Source organism: Rhineura floridana, chromosome 1 (assembly GCF_030035675.1).
Source record: "Rhineura floridana isolate rRhiFlo1 chromosome 1, rRhiFlo1.hap2, whole genome shotgun sequence".
NCBI classification, from domain to species: Eukaryota; Metazoa; Chordata; class Lepidosauria; order Squamata; family Rhineuridae; genus Rhineura; species Rhineura floridana.
This window is the reverse complement of record NC_084480.1, coordinates 114192594-114212756: the sequence shown is the minus strand read 5'-3', so window position 1 is coordinate 114212756 and position 20163 is coordinate 114192594. Positions and strand designations below refer to the sequence as shown.

The following is a 20163-nucleotide window of genomic DNA, read 5'->3' as shown; positions in this document are numbered from 1 at the left end:
TTCCTAACACTGAGGGGCGGGGGATAAAGTGGCGTCTGATGTGAGTGGATGAGAAAAGACGGTCACTTTCCAGCGAGACTGGCTTTGTGTTTTACAGACACATGCACACACACCTTTATTCAGCAAAGCATTCCTACGCCTTCACCTCCCACCTCTTTCTTGGTGATAAAGTACAAGCAAAAAAACCCTCTACTCTTACAGTGATTTCTCTCTCTGTCTCTGGGCAGTCTTTCTCCCCTCCCCCCTTTTCCATACCTCATACCCTCCTCTTCCTTTCCCCTGCGGCTTTTAACCAGGCAGGCAGGCAGGCACCCTCCCCGAGAAAGAGTGCCTCGCCTCGTCACCGCCAGCCATCAAGTGGCTCGTTAAGGAAATGCAGGTGAGTGTGGGAAGAGCGACTCGAGCTGCTGCTGCTGCTGCAAGTGGGGATGAGCCCGAAAGAGGAGAGGAGAGACTGTGTGTGCGCGTAAAGTGAGGGGACGCTTTTTTGTTGCCGCTACCGCCTCCTTTGCCTCTCGCCAGCAGGAGGAGCGTGCCTGTGTTTGTCTCCCTCTCTGTTCACGGAGGGCTTGCTTTGACAGCACTGCCGTCGACTCCCCTCTCTCGGTTTCCCCGTCTCTCGCTCGTTTGCGAGCTGCTCCGCTTCTGCCAAGGAGCTTCTGACTTCCAGCCTCCACACAAATCCCGCTTCCTCGTCTCCCCAACCCTCTCCTCTTCCTCTCCCTCTCTTTCTCTTTTAAAAAAATCTTCTTCACCATATTCTCTGGCAGCCTCAGCGGGGGACAATCGCAGGTACTGTCTTCTGCCCTACAGAACAGCAACTGGGCACGGCGCGCGCGAGACCTTCGGAGTTATTTATTGAGGGGGTGGGAGAGCAGCACCCACCCACCTCACAATCTGAAGAGAGGGGAGGGGGCAAAGGAGAGCACTTAACACCCGCACTCCAGCCTCTAGCCCCTCCTCTCGCTCTCCTCCCCTCCCCCCCTCCGCTCGCACCCGCAATCTTCCTTCAGCACCAAAACAAACCTGCTGGGTGTGTGACATGTGGCTGTCTTTCTTTGCAGTTCATTCGTGGCCTTTGTGGAATAGGAGCACTGTTCTTAAGGTGACCGGCAGGAGCGGAAAGAAAAGACTCCTTAAGATTTTCCAGAGAGAGGTTTTAGCTGGCTGCTTTAGTAAGTCGATTTTTGGTTTTGTAGACTCTCTCGTTTGTGTTTGCCTCTTTCTTCCTACCTGCCCCGTAAGCAGATTCGATGGTCCACGATATCTTGAGTATTGTAACTTTGGGGTGATGGTGACAATTGGGAGGGGGTGCATTAAGCTTTTATTCCTTCTTTTTAACATTGTGGACCTCTTATGTTTGAGGAGTTGTGCGGAGCAATGTTGCTGCAGTTGGAAATGTAGTTCTGAGTTGGGGAATGGAGGAGCATTATTCTTACAACTCCCTCCCTTTTTTTCCCAACAAAGAGCTGCTCTTCAGTAGACACCTAGAGGATTTTTAATGGAAAGGTACCTCTAGGTGTCAGTTCAGTCTTCCATAATAATACATGGTAGCAATAGTGTTTAGTTTACTTGCTTGGATTTAGTTGCCTTTTAGCCCCACTCTTCCGTATTCTTGTCTTTTGAGACAGATTCTTAAATGTTTGAGTTCAATGTTTCCTACATCTAAACAGTATTTTGACTGTGGCGTAGCATACACAGGACACAACTGAGGCTCCTGATGTGATGTTACTCTGTACAGAGAGACCCCTGTGGGAGAACTAAGTTTTAACAAGGCCATGAAGGCTGTCATCAACATTAGTTAATGGCAAGAAAGTATAAAAGCTTTGCTTGACACAAGGGATGTAGCACCTTAGAGCCGATGAAAGGTCTCTACTTCAAAAAAGTTTTGAGAGCATTATTCCTCTTGGGTTGGACATACAGATTGCCCCTGGTTTGGTTTGTGGTTTTTTGACCAGCTGTGGAGGAGCTGAGGGTTAACTGATTGCAAGAGGACAACATAATGAGTAGTGAGCACAGTCAATCCAAAAAGAGTGTGTATACTTACGTTTTCAAATATTTAATAAAACCTTTGTCTGTAGAAATAGAAGAGAGTCAGTTCTGGATGTACTGGGTTGAATCAATAACATCTCAGCATTGTTTCTTATTGCCAAATGGATTTTGAATAGAATAATTCCATACTCTTAGACACAGATTTAGTACATGCTGTGGATTACAATATATAAGGTCACAATTTAAACTCCTTTTTTCACAGTAGGAACTACTTGTATTGTGGATGAGGTGGCAGCAAAAATTATTTGATGTGAATAAATGCTTTCATTGTTTTATCTTCCTAAGCTATTCATTATTTTCAGAAAAGTTGTGTTTGAAAATACATTGTTCCCAAGCACAAGTGTTACTATGTAATAGTTGATTGTGAAAGTTTCCTCTTTTAAAGTATAGCCTATAACAGTACTGACACATGGAAGTTTATTTCTTGCAAAATCAGCTTTCTCACTTCTAATCAGATTTGTAATATGCACTGTGCTATAAGGCCAATTAAACAAAAGTGGTTTAAGATATTAATATTATGAAGTATTGCTTGGCTTGTACAGTAAAGTCACAATTGCTTACAGTTGCCATAAACATAATGATGGAAATAGTAGGAGGCATAGACTGCAAGTTCTAGGGAGGATGAATCAATGTTGACTTCATAGTGGCTGAATTGGAATAGTCTTTAAATGGAAGCATTTGTGGCAATCTAAAGTTTGTTTAATGGTCTTAGAAACCCCAAACAACTGAATGTTGCAAAAATAAGTGCCTTTTCAGGAATTGTTTTGAGACTACATAAGGTGATCAGGTTACATTGGTTTACTAATGAAAATTGTTCCCAGGCTAGGTAATACATTAATGTGTTTGGGCGAGGGATTTGTTTGCTGGTTTTGCACAATATTGTTTAGCATTCAGCAATGCTGACTATTGTTGTTTGAGACTAAGGATACATTGTCACTTATTTGAAGCATTCTCTGCAAACTTTTTTTGCATGGGAATGCTGAACTCTCTCTTTGGAAATAATACTGATGCTGCTGGAATGACTTCATATAATTTCCCAAAATGTATGCTTGTATATATCATGTTTAATATCATGTAATATATTTTAATAACATAAAATACAGGTGACTAAGAAACGATTGAGGGCTAGTACAACAGGGCATAGAGGAATTCTGGGGGTAAAATACTCTTCCCTTTTGTGCTATAAAGGTACTTGCATTTTTGAAGTAGATAGAATAAAGTTGCTGGCATCAGCAGTAATGCATTTCATTATGCAATTGTTCTTGTTATTCAGATCAGATAATGGCCTGATGAAATATATAAGCAGCCTGCAGGGAATGAATGATTAATTTCCTTAACGTGTGCTTACTATAGGACTTTTGACTAATAAAGTACTGTCTACCCATTCTTGCTTACAGTTGCAGTTACTGGAGAAAAATAGTATTCTGTATTTACTGTTGTCATGCTAGCTCTCGTTTATTCTGTTAAATATAATAGGGATTCCCAAATTCAATAAATTTAACTTAATTCATAAAAGTTATCGGGGACAGTGATGATCACCAATTCATTTCGTATAGCTTGTGAGTGTTCTGAATAAGCTAAAAGCAAGGAAATATGCATCTAAAACATGTTATTAAATATAGAATGTCTAATTATTTCTTAGGTGTCCATTTAATAACTTTTAAACATTAGCTTGTTGAAATTTAGTCATTCCATTTTGCTTTACAAGTAAAAACAACAATAAAAAATAATCCTAACATCACTACTAACTACTCTGACAATGCATGTTTCAAGAGTTACTCCTGAAGATTATTAAATGTACTCTTAAGTCAGATTTTTATTATTTGTAGCCATTATATTATTAAAAGTATTATGCTTTGTACAAGTAGTGCTTGTCTACTCATCCTTAAAGTCTGCTTAGGATAAACCATACATGTTCTTTTTCACATGGAAAAAAATAATTTGATTGCCAAATCAATTTGATGAAAATTGTGGCATAAGGACAGGTGTTAGGAGTATCAGCAGTTGGAATAGGTTAACAATATAAGGCCTCACTGAGTTCATTCCAATGATCTCTTTCCACACACACACCCAATTTGGAGTAACAATTTTTGGAAGATAGTTAAGGTAATAAATTTTGACTGCCATCAACTTGTAGATAATTTATGTAAGAATCCTTTTACATTTGTCTCCCCCAACACACACTTTTTTTTAAAAAAAGTAAAATCTAAAATAAAAAGTAGTTTTGTTTTTAAAAGTTTGCCAAATTTTCTCTGACCAATATGAGGTTTGATTTTTGGAATAGTTTGTCAATATCTTTGGTGAAGTTAACAAAAAACTTTTTAATTGTTAATAGACAAAATTAAAATAAAAGTATTAATGCACCATTTGGCAGGGCTCTAAACCTTTCTGGATTTGTAATGTGAATTTTGGAGGGTTTTTTTTAACAGAAAATATTTGATAACATACCCAAAGACAAGACAAGAAAGGTTTGCTCATAATGGGTATCTTGGATGAGCAGGAAACAAGGATTATTGTTGAAATTCTAAAAACAAGATCTGGGCAGCTTCATGTTATGCATTTACTCATGTCTGAGTTGAATGAGACAAAACTCTCAAGTAAGTGTACATAGGATTGCAGCCTTGGTATATGAAGTACTTTTTACAGATTTAAAAATTCTATAGTAAATAGTGGCTTTGATGCTATACTAACATACTTATTATGATACAGCTTATGTATATATATATAGTTGCATTGAGATAACACTGTAAAGTGCAATGCTATTTTTTTCATATATACATTACCAAGTCAAAATGTTTTAACTGATGAACTGCTGCCTTGTGTACCAAACTGTCTTGTGGTTTATACTGAAACATATAAATTTAAGTTTAGAATATTTGGCTCTAGCCTAGTTAAGCAATCAACCTATTACACGTTTAAAGAATTGCTTCTATTAAAGCTATTGTTTACCAAATTACAGGAAACTTTTCCGTTGTCAGGCACTATAATTGAGAAGTAATTTATGTAATTCCATAGATTACAGCTATTAAATAAATTTGATGTCTTATTACATTCAAGATAAAAGCTGAAAATACAGCACTTTTGTAAAAAAATAAATGATACAAAATGAACAATGCTCAAAATAGATATCTACTTTGTTGTAATGAAGCTGTGTACAGTGCATGCTAGCTATAAGCAATATGCGATCCTACCTATTATTAATAGAAAGATGTGGTTTATGGACCCCATCTCCTAATTTCTAGGGTTGTAAATGCTTGATCCAGCAGAGGTGGTAAAAATCTTGTATGATGAAAAGCATAGTTTCTATATATCAGGGGTAGCGGATTAAGTGTTCACAGAGCATATTTTTATATAGTTTGAGGTGGCAATTTGGGCCACCTTGCACTGGGGATTCACATAATCTTAGTATGGATTTGACATGTAAAGATGATACATATAAGTAAATTTAATTGCTTAGATGAATGGTTGGCAATAGTTCTAATGGCACTTCATCAACTGAAGTATCAGCTATGATGATATAACTTTTTATTAATTTAATTACTTTGTACTGTAGTAGTAAATTTATAGTGCAAATTGTAATTCAAGACTCAATGCAGAATAACGCTGAAATCCTATGTATACATATTTGGGAATGAAATCTCATTGGACACAGTGGGACTTCCTTCTGAGTATATATGCATAGATCTCAACAGATAGTATTCTTTGTGCTCTGGCTTAATAGCCAATGACCAGAGTTTCTGTTCATTCCAATGAATTATAACAAAAAAAGAAAAAATGTTAGCTGTTTAGCCTAAATTTATTAATACCTGAAAAACACACGAGAAGCAACTGATCAAACGTGGTGTAAGAGAGCACATATGTGCTACAACAGGTACCTCTAGTGCTATCCTGAAATCTGTTTCTTAAAGTGTTCTTTCTCTGACAAAGAGGCTTCCATTTTTCTTTGTCATTCTCAGGGCATTTTACAATTTTTTAAAGAATAAGTTTGTGTAGTTTTGAACTTGCAATATTGTTGTGAGATGTCAAAGGATGATGTATGTGTTTTTCAATAAATAAATAATAAATAATAAATTTTATTTTTCAGCCGCCTATCTGTCCGGGTTAGGGACACTCTAGGCGACAAACAACAAGAATAAAAACAATACATATAGATCAACATAATCAAATTTTAAGCTAAAAAACCATTCATTAATTCAGAACATAAATTAATCTGTCCCAATCTTGTAGGCCTGCCTGAACAGCCAGGTCTTCAAGGCTCAGCGATAGCTGGACAGGGAGGGAGCATGTCTGAGATCAAAAGGGAGAGAGTTCCAGAGGGTGGGGGCCACAACAGAGAACGCCCTCTCTCTGGTAAACAGTTATCCAGCACTCTGCAGCTTCCCTGGCTGCCCAAGCTTCCTGATCTGGGGGAGGGGGGAATGGGAGGAGTTACCTCATGATTTCTTTTCTTGGGCTTTGTTTGAAGCATGCCCCCCTCTCGGGAAGGCTGCAGAGTACAGACTACTGGTGAGATTATTTGTAGAATGAGAGAGAATGTTCACAAACATCTCTCAGCCATCTCAAAAATAAAATAAATACATATAAAACATTGTGCCCCACTCATAAGAATGTCATCAAACATTTATCTCTCCTTTGATAATTTTCAATGCAATTTATTTTTTCATATAGAAAATAGTGTTTTTTAAAAAAAGTAGGAGAAATTTTCAGCACAGTAGTAATTCCCTCAAAGGTAGTGTTTAATGTTTCATTTTTACACAGCCCACCATCCAATAGTTACTGAATTTTCATAAAAATAACATGCTATCTCTCCAGTCCAAAATATTCCTTGTCAATGCTGCAGTCCACATGATAGGCTAGTCAGTACATGGGCATGCATTGATTGCATTAAAGATAGCTGAAAGCCAGTGCAAGACATAGCTGTTTCAAACTCAGTGAGGACATCAGAATAAGCATTGGTGAACATCCTGCGGTATCTCATTTGGAGACTGAAAAAAGGGTTGATCATGTGATCCAGGTAAAGCATTACATGACTGTCATAAGTAAGGATATGCATGGGAAAATCTTTATGCCTAGGCAGAATTTATCTCCCTTCTGATTTTTCAGTTCCAGGCACTCAACTGGAGAAGCCCCTTTCAATAAGCATGTCTCTGACTCATAGGTATGTGTAAAACACCTGCTCACAAATGTTGATTGTCTTATTAAGCACTTCATATGCTTTGCCCTAGGAACTTAGATGTTCTCCTTGAATCACACTTTAGTCAAAAGGTATTGGCAACTCTAGCAATCAGAGATGAGAACAGGGGAGTTAACTTCATTTTCAGATAAAATCCAGGGTGGGGTTGTTCACAATGGAGAGAGGATGTGACATGAAGGGGAAGGTGCAGTTCTTTATTATTTTGTCTATGTATTTAATATTTAACAATTATATTCTTTCTGCATTTGGCAAAAGATAAAAGTCCAAGATGGCTAACAACAATATCAGTTGTATATATTTAGGATAATCCCAAGTTACGAGTTATAAATCCACCACACACACACTTTTCCACGTGGAATTTTATTTTATTTTGAAATGGAGTTAAAAACACAGAAACAACATACACACAAATACAACATCACTAAAGGAACAATGACATTTACTAATTATAATTCTAATATATCATGCTTATGAAACATCTGAATCATTAATTATTAATCATTAATAATCATTAATTATCATTAACATATAAGTTTAGTCATAGAAAAAATATAGGCATCTGCATTTGACTAGAATTTGTTCAGAAGCTTGAAGTAATTCCACAGAAGAATTGAATGGAAATCATGGTTCCATAAACTATGCATGCGCACATATATGAGGATTCCTGGCTTGTTTCACTTGTCAAGTAAGTTTGTACATAATGATAGTTTTCCAAACTGTATTAACTCACTGCTATTTAGCGGTTGATTTGCAGACTTTCAGTTACATGCTTTACACATCTTTGCCACTGTATACCATTGCATAAGAAAGACTTCATGCAAGAATCCAGGGTTATTAAGTTCAATATTATGAAGTATAATTTGGAAATGATCTGTGATCTAATTTGGAGAAATCCCTAGCAGCAATCAGCAACCAGAATTTCTGTACTTTTGGACATTCCCACCAAAGATGCAAGTATGAACCAATTTGTTTACTCCTTACAACAATACTGGCCATAGTTTGGATGTATTATAGGAAGCCTTAAAAACGTTGAGTTGCATCCAGCTTTGGGTTGTATTTTGGGTTGAGTTTGGATGGTGCAGACTCATTCCATCAGATGTGCAAAGTGGCATATACAAGAAGACATCTTTGTCATCTGTTTCTATGGCAAAATGCTTCCAATTCTTTTCCAGTGTAAGTAATTATTCCTAGGGCATCTTAAAGTTAAGGCTGGGCCAAAATTCTCCCCTCCCCTGAGATTTCAAAAATAAATTCCGATGAGAAAATACATTGGGTTGATTATTTGCTGTTTTCTAGAGGGGAGAGAAATTGCTTTGAAGTTTTTGGGAGGAGATTACCACTTATCTTACTGAGTGTCATCAGGAAGTGCTGCTGGTGGGAAGCTGTGGATGAGGCCCCAAACTTTTAATGAATCCCACAATGACTTGCAAGTGATACAGTGTGAAGTAATGTAGTATCATTGGCAAAGCATTCCAGGGACTATGGATGGCAGGAAGCTGTGAAGAGTCTTGCACCACTGTGAGTAGTGTGGGGCACTTCTTAATGTTAAAAATGTTAAAATCGGAAACTCTTGATTACCTCGTATAAGGTTAAGACCTCATCCAGAAGTCTCCCCCTCCTCCATAGTCCTTCAGGAAGGTTCTGATTTCACATCACCTACCCAACAAATTGTCAAAAGAAATTTTCAGCACAGTTTTACTTTAAATATAGATTAGAAAAGTGTATATTGTAGCAAATAAGTCTTGTCATTAAAAATATGTGCTGTTAGTGGTCAGTGAAAGGGAGAAATTCTTATGTCTCCAAGATTTTGCTATCAATATTAACTATGCTGGAGAATCACTTTTTAATGCTTGTATATTTTGGCAATAATATTTGCACACCACTATGACGCGGCTTTCTAGGAGATAGTTATTTCGCTACTGAATCTCTTTTGAAAAATGAGTTGTTTGCATTTTATTTCATTTTAAGCGTATTTCCATAGAGTTAAAAGAATTTAACTTTAATAGTTTTAAGGTTTGTCAATGGAAGGCAATGACAATAATTTTATTTGGTGATTAATAGTGATTATTGAAAAGAGAGGTATATGCCAAAGCTTGATGTTCTCAATGTGTGGACCTAATATTTTTAGATTGTTTAATATAATCAAGCATTGTTACAGAAAGATTCCCTAGGGGTTGGTTGCCTTACTCATTGATTCTAAACTCAGGGAAAGATATCCAGTGAATACTGATTAACTGGTGGAAAAGAGTGTAGCTAGATCAGACCAAAGGTTAAGCTAGTTCAGTATTTTGTTCTTACTGTGGCCCACCAGATGCTGTGGTAAACCTAAAAGCAGAACATGAATGCAATAGCACTCTACCATTTGTGATGCCCAGAAACTGGTATTCAGAGGCATACTACTTCCGACACTGGAGGTAGCATACAGTCATCATGATTAGTATCTACTGGTAGCCTTATCCGCCATGAATTTGCCTAACTCTCTCCTAAAACCATGTAAGTTGGTGGCCTTCATCTAATCTTCTACTAGCAAATTCCACACCTTAACTTTGCACCGTGTGAAGAAGTACTTACCTATCGTACTTTAAGACGTGCTATGCTTGTTCTCCAAAATTGTTTCAACTAGTCCTGAATCTCTGCAGAGATTGTTTTGCTAATGCTTGGGTAGTTAGATGTGAAGGGACTTGTTATGATGAGTATGTTGAGTTTCCTGTCAAATGTTAGTAATGTGCATGGTAGTGTGGATTTAAAAGATGGCTGCAAAGTGTGAGTGCCAATCAAAATCTTAGTTCCCAATGTTTTCTCCAATTATCCTCACCCTCATTTCTGTTATTGGAATCTTTGTATCTCTTTACTGCCTCATCAACACTCTTGCTTCAGATGCTTCTTTAACTTCTCTCCTTCACACTTTTAAGCTATAACCTACCCTTGTGGTCTCATTAGGTGTATTAGTTGCTGGTCATGTATTAGGTCAGAGATGAAGGTTAAGACTAGTATAATGATGTTTATTATTACAAATTTAAAAACAGCTCTCTGAAGCACAAGAAAACCATCATATATCCCCAGGTAGTTCCCAGAGAAGAGGTATTGAGAACTTCTTTCCTTAATAAAAAGTTGTGAATTTCCTTCCATGCCCATGCTGCCTATCATCTTCCCCTCCCTTTTAGCTTTGTCTGCAATGGCAACGTGATTCAAAAGAAGAAGGCTGGTATGTAGAGGTTGTGAAACCTTATTAAAACTGTTAAAAAGGAAATCTGTTTTTCTTAGTCCAGGATATATCCAACAGTGCAAAGTACAACTGAGTTTTGTTCCTGTTGATGATTCTTGTCTACTAAAAGTAGAGAATGGATGTGAAGAACCACTTCCATGTATCTTGGAAAATATGAGTTGTAAATGTTCAAACTGCACATAAGATGCTCCTTCCTATAAGAGCTAAATCAATTGCCCATAGTGAGTTTACATGGGATCTGAAGTGTCATTAAGGAGCATACATATCCTGGAAATTTTGACCTCCTCCCAATGTTTATTCCTTTTTTCTTTTGAAGACTAGAACTTAAGCATGAAAAGACAACAATGATACCTCCAGAAGTGGAAATACAGTAATACCTCAGTTAACAAATCCTCTAGGAACAAAGCTCCTTTTAAACAAAGGCTTTTTTTTAAAGGTGAAACTTTGCTTTGCTATGGATAAACGTTCAAGTCTATGCCTTTGCTTTAAGGTGAAACGGAGCAGCCTGTGTCTTTGCTGTGCTATGGATAAACTTTTAAGACTGTGCCTTTGCTTTGCTGGGGTGAAACCAACAAGTCCAAGTGTTTCCTTTGCATTAAAGAGATATCTTGCTTTCTCCCAGGGCTGGGAAGGGAAGGATCCAATGCAATTCACAAGAGGAGAAGAAGGGGGAGAGGAAGGAGGGAAAGTGTGTGGGTGCCAGGTGCTGAGTAGGTACCCTTTAAAGCCCCTGTTGAAGCTGCTGCCATCATCTATGAGTGGGTGTAGGAACCTATTCCTATTCTTTCCATGTTCCTACCTCTTGTACCAAAATTTCTGTTAAAGAAATAATGTCCAGAAATGCATCTACTTTGTTAACTGAGGTACTACCGCATGTTAAATTACTACTTTAAACATTAACAAAGTTTTATTGTGTCATTTGCTATTTGTTGTTATGTGCCTTCAAGTCGATTACAACTTATGGCAAACGTATGAATCAGCGACCTCCAATAGCATCTGTTGTAAACCACCCCGTTCAGATCTTATAAGTTCAGGTCTGTGGCTTCCTTTATGGAATCAATCCATCTCTTGCTTGATCTTCCTCTTTTTCTACTCCCTTCTGTTTTTCCCAGCATTATTGTCTTTTCTAGTTAATCATGTCTTATGATGTGTCCAAAGTATGATAGCATCAGTTTCATCATTTCATCTTCTAATGATAGTTCTGGTTTAATTTGTTCTAACACCCAATTATTTGTCTTTTTTATAGTCCATGGTATCAGCAAAGCTCTCCTCCAACACCACATTTCAAATGAGCTGATTTTTCTCTTATCAGCTTTTTTCACTGTCCAGCTTTCACATCCATACACAGAGATCAGGAATATCATGGTCTGAATGATCCTGACTTTAGTGTTCAGTGATACATCTTTGCATTTGAGGACCTTTTCTAGTTCTCTCATAGCTGCCCTTGCCAGTCCTAGCCTTCTTTAATTTCTTGACTATTGTCTCCATTTTGCTTAATGACTGTGCCAAGGTATTGATAATCCTTGACAAGTTCAGTTATTGTGTCATAAATGTAAATGTACTGCCTTCAAGTCAATTCCGACTTATGGCGACCCTTTGAATAGGGGTTTTATGATGCTGAGAGGCAGTGACTGGCCCAAGGTCACCCAGTGCACTTCATGGCTGTGTGAGGATTTGAACTCTGGTCTCCCAGGACATAGACCACTACACCACACTACAACTAAATATTTTAAATACAACTTGAAAAATTAGGAGGATTATTCAGTTGCGTATTTATGAGACAGGCAGACAGGGGGTGAAATGAACTGACCAGGGCCAGAGTTGTCTTAAAGAAGAAAGGAATTTTGTTTTATACAAAATCATTATATATTGTGCTTAGTTTCCCATGGCCTCAGACCATATATCTGCAATTTTTAGTTTCTAAATATGTTTGTATCCACTGATTTGTATCCAGTGACTGGGGTTTCTGCTAGTTCATGATCAAATGCACATGTCCTTCCATAATGTTAGTCAAATCATAGTAGTGCTTAAGGAAGGGTTATGGGCTGCTTCATACAACAGCAAATAACATTATTGTATTAGCTGCCTTTGTATAACAAATAATGTTCTTAAATGTAATACTATGGCTGAAGTAAAATAGCATGCAGTTTTTCATTAACATTTTTAGTAATGCCAGAAAAACGCTTTCTTGTTTTGATTATTTTTCAACATTCTTTTGAAAATATTTTTGCCTTTTCATTTATATTTCATTTGCATCCACAATTGCTGTCAATGGTACTTAGTGATGCCATCACAAAGCCAAATCTGATTGATTACATAGCATTGTGCAATCATCCCTGATAGCCTCACCCACCATATGCCTTACCTAAAGAGAAAGAAGCTGCAGTCACGAGAAAAAAACCAGGGCTGATGCAACCATAGCCAGACAAAAAATGGTGCCAAATGGGCTCTTGCTGGGAGGAAGAGGAGGATATGAATCAAATAATAAATAAATAATAAATGTTATTCTTCTAAATACATAAATATTTATGTATATATGTGTGTGTTATGAAAATCTACTTCCCTAAATCACTATTTTTATCCAAAAATTAAACTGGAGAATATATGGCACAGATATGTAATGTTAGTTTTGTGATTTGGGAGTGGAGAGCTCATTATGTATGTGTTTGATTGATTAAAAAAAGGTAAATGATTAAACCAATCAGCATTCAGTGAAAATGAATACTTGATGAAGTGTGTCTTATTTCTGTAGTATTGATGTGCTGACCATTGTGCGTGCAAGATCTAAAGATTTCTAGCATCAATGTTTTTATTCTGAGGTCAACTTACTGATTTAAACTACTTATATCTTAGAATGAAAGTCCTACTTTAAGTAGGGAGTATATAATCAGGTACAAGATAAACTGAATTGTTCCTATGTAATATGTGAGGTTTCCGGTTCCGGTTTCGGTAAGAAGCCTTGCTTGCTATCTCTCCATTTGTATTTTTAAACTTTTTAACCCTTTTACCTAATGGCAAAAAACACAATATGAATCCATCCTAGCAGTTCATAGACTTGGTGCATATAATGAAGCAGTTATGTTTACTCAAAGTGCCTTGCCAGCTTCAAGTGAGATAACAAGTCGACTTTGAGTGGGAGTAATTGACGTGAACACTAACAAAGTGAATTTTAGAAGGCTTCCTCCTAGTATCTAAAATAATGATAGAGTGAACTCAGCACTCTAATCATATTCCCAGTTCAGCAAGCTGCTTAAGAAATTCAATTTACACCCTAGGAGTTTACTCTGAAGCCAATAGTTCTAGAGTTTGAGCAATCAGAGTTTTGGAGTGCGTTGTCATCAGTATGCTGATGACACGCAGCTCTACTTCTCCTTTTCATCTTCTTCAGGTGAGGCTGTCGATTTGCTGAACCGTTGCCTGGCCGCGACAATGGACTGGATGAGAGTTAACAAACTGAAGCTCAATCCAGACAAGACTGAGATGCTGTTGGTGGACGGGTTCTCTGATCGGATGGTGGATATATACCCTGTCCTGGACGGGGTTACACTCCACCTAAAGGACCGGGTTCGTAGTCTGGGAGTCTTTTTAGACTCTTCCCTCTCACTTGAGGCTCAAGTAGCCTCGGTGGTTAGGAACGCGTTTTACCAACTTCGGTTGGTAGCCCAGCTATGTCCCTATTTGAGTAAAGAGGACCTTACATCAGTGGTACATGCTCTGGTAACCTCACGTTTGGATTACTGTAATGCGCTTTACGTAGGGCTACCTTTGAAGACAGTTCGGAAGCTACAACTAGTGCAAAATGCGGCGGCCAGATTGCTGACAAGGACCAAGCGGTCCGAGCATATAACACCTGTTCTGGCCAGCTTGCACTGGTTGCCAATATGTTTCCAGGCTAGATTCAAAGTGTTGGTATTAACCTATAAAGCCTTATACGGTGCGGGACCACGATACCTTGCGGAACGCCTCTTCCGATATGAACCGGCCCGTGCACTACATTCTGCTACGAAGGCCCTCCTCCGGGTTCCAACTCACAGGGAGGCCCGGAGGGTGATGACAAGATCTAGGGCCTTCTCAGTGGTAGCTCCCGAACTATGGAACAGTCTCCCCGAGGAAGTACGCCTGGCGCCGACTCTGCTCTCCTTCCGGCGCCAGGTCAAAACCTTCCTATTCTCTGAAGCATTTTAAGTTACACTGATTTACTTTTTAAAATGTTTATTGTATTGGATTGTTGATTGTATTTTAGTATTATTTTGTTATTCATTGTATTTTTATGCTATTTTATGTTCACCGCCCAGAGAGCTATTGCTAGTTGGGCGGTATATAAATTTAATAAATAATAATAATAATAAATAATAATAATAATAATCAAGCCCTTTATTTTGGCGTGAGTTCTTGCCGAAGCTCTGTTCTGGGGATTGTCCAGTGGTGCTCACAAGGAAAAGGTGCCAAGAGCTGGGTATAACTCCAGGGGAAGAGGAACTTTTATCTTCAAACTGTCAGACTAAGATTACAAAATTTTCCCCTTTGATGTCTGAAGTTCCACAAACTCCGTCTGTGCCTTTAAGTGAACTAAAAGCTACCCCGCAATCGCCAAGCTTCTTTGACTGGTCTTTAGACCGACAACTGAAAATTAATTTATTTAAAGAGGATATGCATGCTAGAAGTCTTGCAGAAGAACTGCAAGATGCGGGTTTTAACAGTGCCTTCTCTCCAAAGGCTGATGAACTTCCTTCAGATTTAATAATTATTGATTCTATAACAGAACCCAAAGATTTAAGGACTTCTCTGTCAGAAAATTGATCTCTAAATAAATCTTCTACTCAATCGAATGTAATTGATTTCAATTTACCCTCCATAGGATGGGGATTGGCAGTAATAGAAGAACTAAGCCTTATAAAGGCGTTCATTACCGAAACGAATAATTTACTAACCACCCTAGTTAAGTCGTTGGGCCCACTGCTTACAGAGAATTCAAGCTCCCCTGACCTTCTTGACAGTACCCAAAATACACGGACTGATTTGACGCAGGAGCCTAAGCGGAAAGCCAGAGACAGCAAAACAAGACACCTGGCCGCACAGAAGGGAAAAAATTAAAAAAATCAAAAAATGTTAAAAACTTTAAGTGTGCCCAATCTAAGAAAATGAATTTTAAACCTCTATTCAAACTATTGGATGCATCACCTAAAATCCGACAACCATCATTACCTGATTCCAAAAAAACAACTACAGGTGCTTGCCCCCAGAATTTAAGTTTACCCAGTTCCAATTCTGGAAGTGTTAAGATCCCCATTGGACCAGATTTGGAAAATATCGGAAGTGACTTGTACGTTGAAGACTCGCATAAGTTCTACAGCGAACCCTCTCCTCTGGCCAGTCCTCATAATGAATCACACTGGAAATTACAACTGCTGAGAAATAAATTAGTGGTTACAATCTCTTCATTAACATCTGATTTCTGGTCATCTTCTTCGATAAGACATTGCCTAGTCTCCTGCCTTCAGTATTATTTGCCGGATCTTCAGTATAAAAATTTCGTCAAGAAAGTGACTTGTTTGCACAGGACCCAGACAGTCGAGCCATCTTTACTTTCTTCTCGCTTTATGATGCGGATCGGATTTACAAGATCAGAGATGAACTCCTTACGTATGGCATTCTGTTACAACGCTTTTTCATTAATAAAGCTCTTCCTAATCCGCTTCTCAGCTACTCTCCACAACAGAGAGATCAGGAGAATCGCCAGACATTAGAAGCCTCCACATGTAAAGAAAGACAGGAACTTTCGTCTGTTTCCACCTCACAAAGTTACCGTCAACTCAGGGAAGCAAATGTTCTACCTGTGCATAACTCCCTCAGCCAGGTAGATTTTCTCCCGGAAGAGATTCTTCTTATAGAATCATACGGCCGACTTCCGGAATTTGATCAGGGCGAAATTATTAATAGACTACTTCTTCTCATACAAAATTTAATAAAAGGAAGAGTTAATTTAGAAGAAAGTGATGTCCTCCATCGTACTATACCGACTGTAGAAAACTTGCCTGGTTCTTCAACTACAAATAAGATAATTTCATCTCCTCACCAAAGTTTGCCGTTACATAACACCTACAGCTCCTCAAATTCCATCAACAAGTCGAGTCATCCTAATTCTTAACAAGGAGTTATGTTCGCGAACTCAGTAAAGCCCGTGACAAGCCCTTCCTGGTTAGAGAGGCGCTTCTTACAACCGGAGGAACAAGGCTCTCCGGACAGACTCCGAAGGACTAAACCAGATTCCCCAAGGCGGGGCACTCAAATACCTCGAGTAATTTCCAATGTTAGCACATTATATCCAGCAATTAATATCATTACTCCATGCCCATGACAACACCCCAACTCAATAGTTAAATCAAATAGTTCCAGGATTAATTCCAGTCTCTGTAAAAGAGTTTGCCAACGGATATCTTGTCAACGAACCCCTCCTTTGTTATATTATCTTGCGGGATGGAAATCCAAGATGATGGATTTTGCCTTATTACAATTCTTACAATCCCTTGATATTATTCTTTTTCAGGAAACTTGGCTCAAGGCTGGGGAGACTTTAGAGCTTAGAGGATATAAAACATGGCTTACACCTGCTACCAAAATGGCATCCAAAGGACGTGCCAGTGGAGGCTTGGCTATATTGGTTGCTACCCACCTCAACTGCCAAATATTTGAGCTTAATTTGGAGGTACCGACCTTTGCATTGGCATTGGGCTTGAAGATCTCTGGTCTTCTACCCCTTATTTGTGTAAACATTTATATTCCTCCATTACATTCTAGCCAACAGGAATCCCCCTGGCCGCTACTGGAATCCTTTTTGGAGGAAGTGCAAGAAAGATATCCTTCCTATGAGTTACTCTTAGGTGGTGACTTTAATGCCAGGATGGGCCCAAGCTATCCTCTGGGTGATGATATTATTAAAGATCTGTCTGAGGGCCACCCCATCTCGAATAGATCCACCAAGGACCAAGTAGTTAACAGATTCGGACTAGCCCTTTCCCAGTTAATCCAGAAATTCCATCTGGGTTGCCTAAATGGCTCCCCACTGGATCATTCTAATGGTGCTTTCACATATCTTGCAAGGAAGGGGGCTAGTTTGGTAGACTATTTCTTATGCACACATGACTTGATAAAAAGAGTTAAAGAACTTGATGTCCTTGCAAGACCAGAAAGTGACCACCTGCCAATAAAAGTAACCTTGCTGTCCTCGACAAACAAAAGATTAGATCAACTAGAGGTTCCTTGTTTAGACCAGTTGTATGGAAGCAAGCGTTTAAAATGGTCTCAGGAGATGGGGATTAAGGCTCATCAATGGCTGTCAATGTGCTCTCTTTCTAATCTACATTACATGGCTATAACAGATCCACAGAGTTGCCTAAGGGCATATGAATCGATAATAGCCGAACTTACTCCACGTATCACTGCTCTAACGGTAGCAACAGTCCCTCTCCACCCCAAAACATGGTTTGATAAAGAATGTAGGATCCTAAAAAAACAGCTAATTAAACAAATTAAATCATTGCGTCTTAATAATAGTCCTGACAACTTCCAACACCTGCTAACCCTGAAAAGGGCTTATAAAACATTAATTAAATAAAAAAAACAATTGTTCTATCAGGCCAATTGGAAGGCGTTGGCAAGAGCAACCCACGCAGGGAATGAGATTGAATTCTGGAGACTCTTACAGGGAAATTTGGATCCGATGAATTATACACCTATTCCCCCAATTATCCAAGAGAAATGGTTGGCTCACTTTGGGGCGATTTTTGGCAGCTTCCTCCCAAACCTATAGATATTACGAAGGCACTAAATGGTCTTCCATCTTGGCCACCGGTTACCTCTGAGGAAGTAAGGGAATTAATGTCCTCCCTGAAACCAGGAAAAGCTCCAGGTGAGGACATGCTCCCCCCTGATTTTCTGACACAAGATTTATCTTGGTGGGCCCCCTTATTAGCAGCCCTGTTCACATATATAAATGATACAGGTAATATCCCGCAGGGTTGGCTTACTAGCATCATAGTGCCAATCTTTAAAAAAGGAGACCCAACGAAACCGGCAAATTATCGTCCCATAAGCCTTTTAAACGTTTCATCGAAGCTATATAGCCGGCTACTTCTAAACAAATTAAAGGAATGGGACCAATCCAACTCGATAATATGTAAAGAACAAGCCGGCTTCAGACCTAAAATGAGCACAAGACCAGGTTTTTATACTGCATCATTTAATCAATAAAACAAGATCCCAAGCTCACCAATCCTTATATTTGGCCTTTGTTGATTTTTCAGCAGCATTCGACACAGTCGATAGAGGACTCCTTTGGCTAAAATTGGCCCAAACCAATATAGATCAGAGACTACTGTGGCTGATTAGAGTCCTCTATCAATCAAATGACATCCGAGTGCGAATAGGGAAAAATGGCACTTTATCATCTAAAGTTCCAGTATATAGGGGAGTAAAACAAGGTTGCCTACTGGCTCCCTTTTTATTTAATTTTTTTATCAATGATATAGTCGAGGCAATGTCATCACCTTCTTTTTTTCCCCCCTCAATTGGAGCAAATAAGATTTCCACTCTCTTATACGCTGACGATGTAGTCCTATGTTCTTTGACAAAAATAGGACTCAAGCGTATGATCCATAAACTAGAGGAGTATTGTTACTCCCAAAATCTAAAGATCAATCAAGCGAAATCTAAAATTATGGTCAGTGGTAAATTTATGAAAGCAAAGAATAGATGGTCATTTAATGGGGTCCCAACAGAGCAAGTTCCAACTTTTAAATACCTCGGTATTCATTTATCAAACAATCTATCTTGGACTTCGCAAATCAAGGCAGCGGCTCAAGCCAGTTCCCAAGCCCTTGGTTTAACTAAAAGGTTCTTTTTTACAAGGGGGGCCAGCTCGTCCCCCCTATGTTGAAAATACTAAAAGCCAAAATACTCTCAAAGATCTTATATGGCTCAGAACTATGGGGACCCTCTGCAGGATCCAACCTTGACTCTATTCAGAATGGCTTCATGAGGCAAGTGCTAGGGCTTCCCTTAGGGACTCCGTCAGCTCATCTCAGAGCTGAATTGGGGTTGCCCTCAGTAGCTGCTCGTATTGATCTAGCCTATTTATGTTATTGGCTTCATATTCTTAACAAAGATGACTCTACCCTAGTCAAGCAATGTTGGCAGGTTCAAATGCTATCAGGCGGATGGGCGAAGAAATGCCAGTCGATTCTTTCTAAATATGATTTAACTCCAAATAGATTGATGGAATTGAGTAATGCCACTCTCCGTAATTGGATTTTTGAGGGCGACGCTGCTCAAGATTGTATGTCCATTGTATCGGCTCCATTCTCTAATTGGTTTCCATGTTTCAAATTAAATCATTTTTTGTCAAACTATTTAGATGTACTCGACAGGGCTCCTATCAGAAGAGCATTTACTGCTCTCCGCTTCCAAGTGATGCCAACTGCGTACCTTGAGGGCCGTTATCGAGGTACACCCTTGGCCCAACGTAAATGTATTTATGGCTGTGACGCAATTGAGGAGATCGTCCACTACTTATTGTACTGCCCACTCTACGATGAACCTAGGCATAAATTTTTATCAACCCTTCTAGCCTTTATAACGCCTTGTACTGTTGAAGAGATGGTTATTACACTTTTATCTGATAATTTTAATTCAA

General features: G+C 38.7%; 1 protein-coding gene across 12 annotated transcripts in view; it reads left to right on the top strand.

The window, feature by feature from the left end:
• The first annotated feature begins 356 nt into the window (after positions 1–356).
• The window catches only part of PTPRD (protein tyrosine phosphatase receptor type D), a 2140456-nt gene continuing 2120649 nt past the window's right edge, over positions 357–20163 (top strand). For 9 of the 12 annotated variants that reach the window (XM_061629634.1, XM_061629683.1, XM_061629678.1 and 6 more), the window contains exons 1-2: positions 531–792; positions 1065–1175. The gene's annotated coding sequence lies outside the window, so the exon portion shown is untranslated. Of the gene's footprint in view, positions 380–401; positions 472–530; positions 793–1064; positions 1176–20163 lie in introns of those variants that run through there. The other 3 variants (XM_061629619.1, XM_061629614.1, XM_061629695.1) reach the window with 3 other exon arrangements.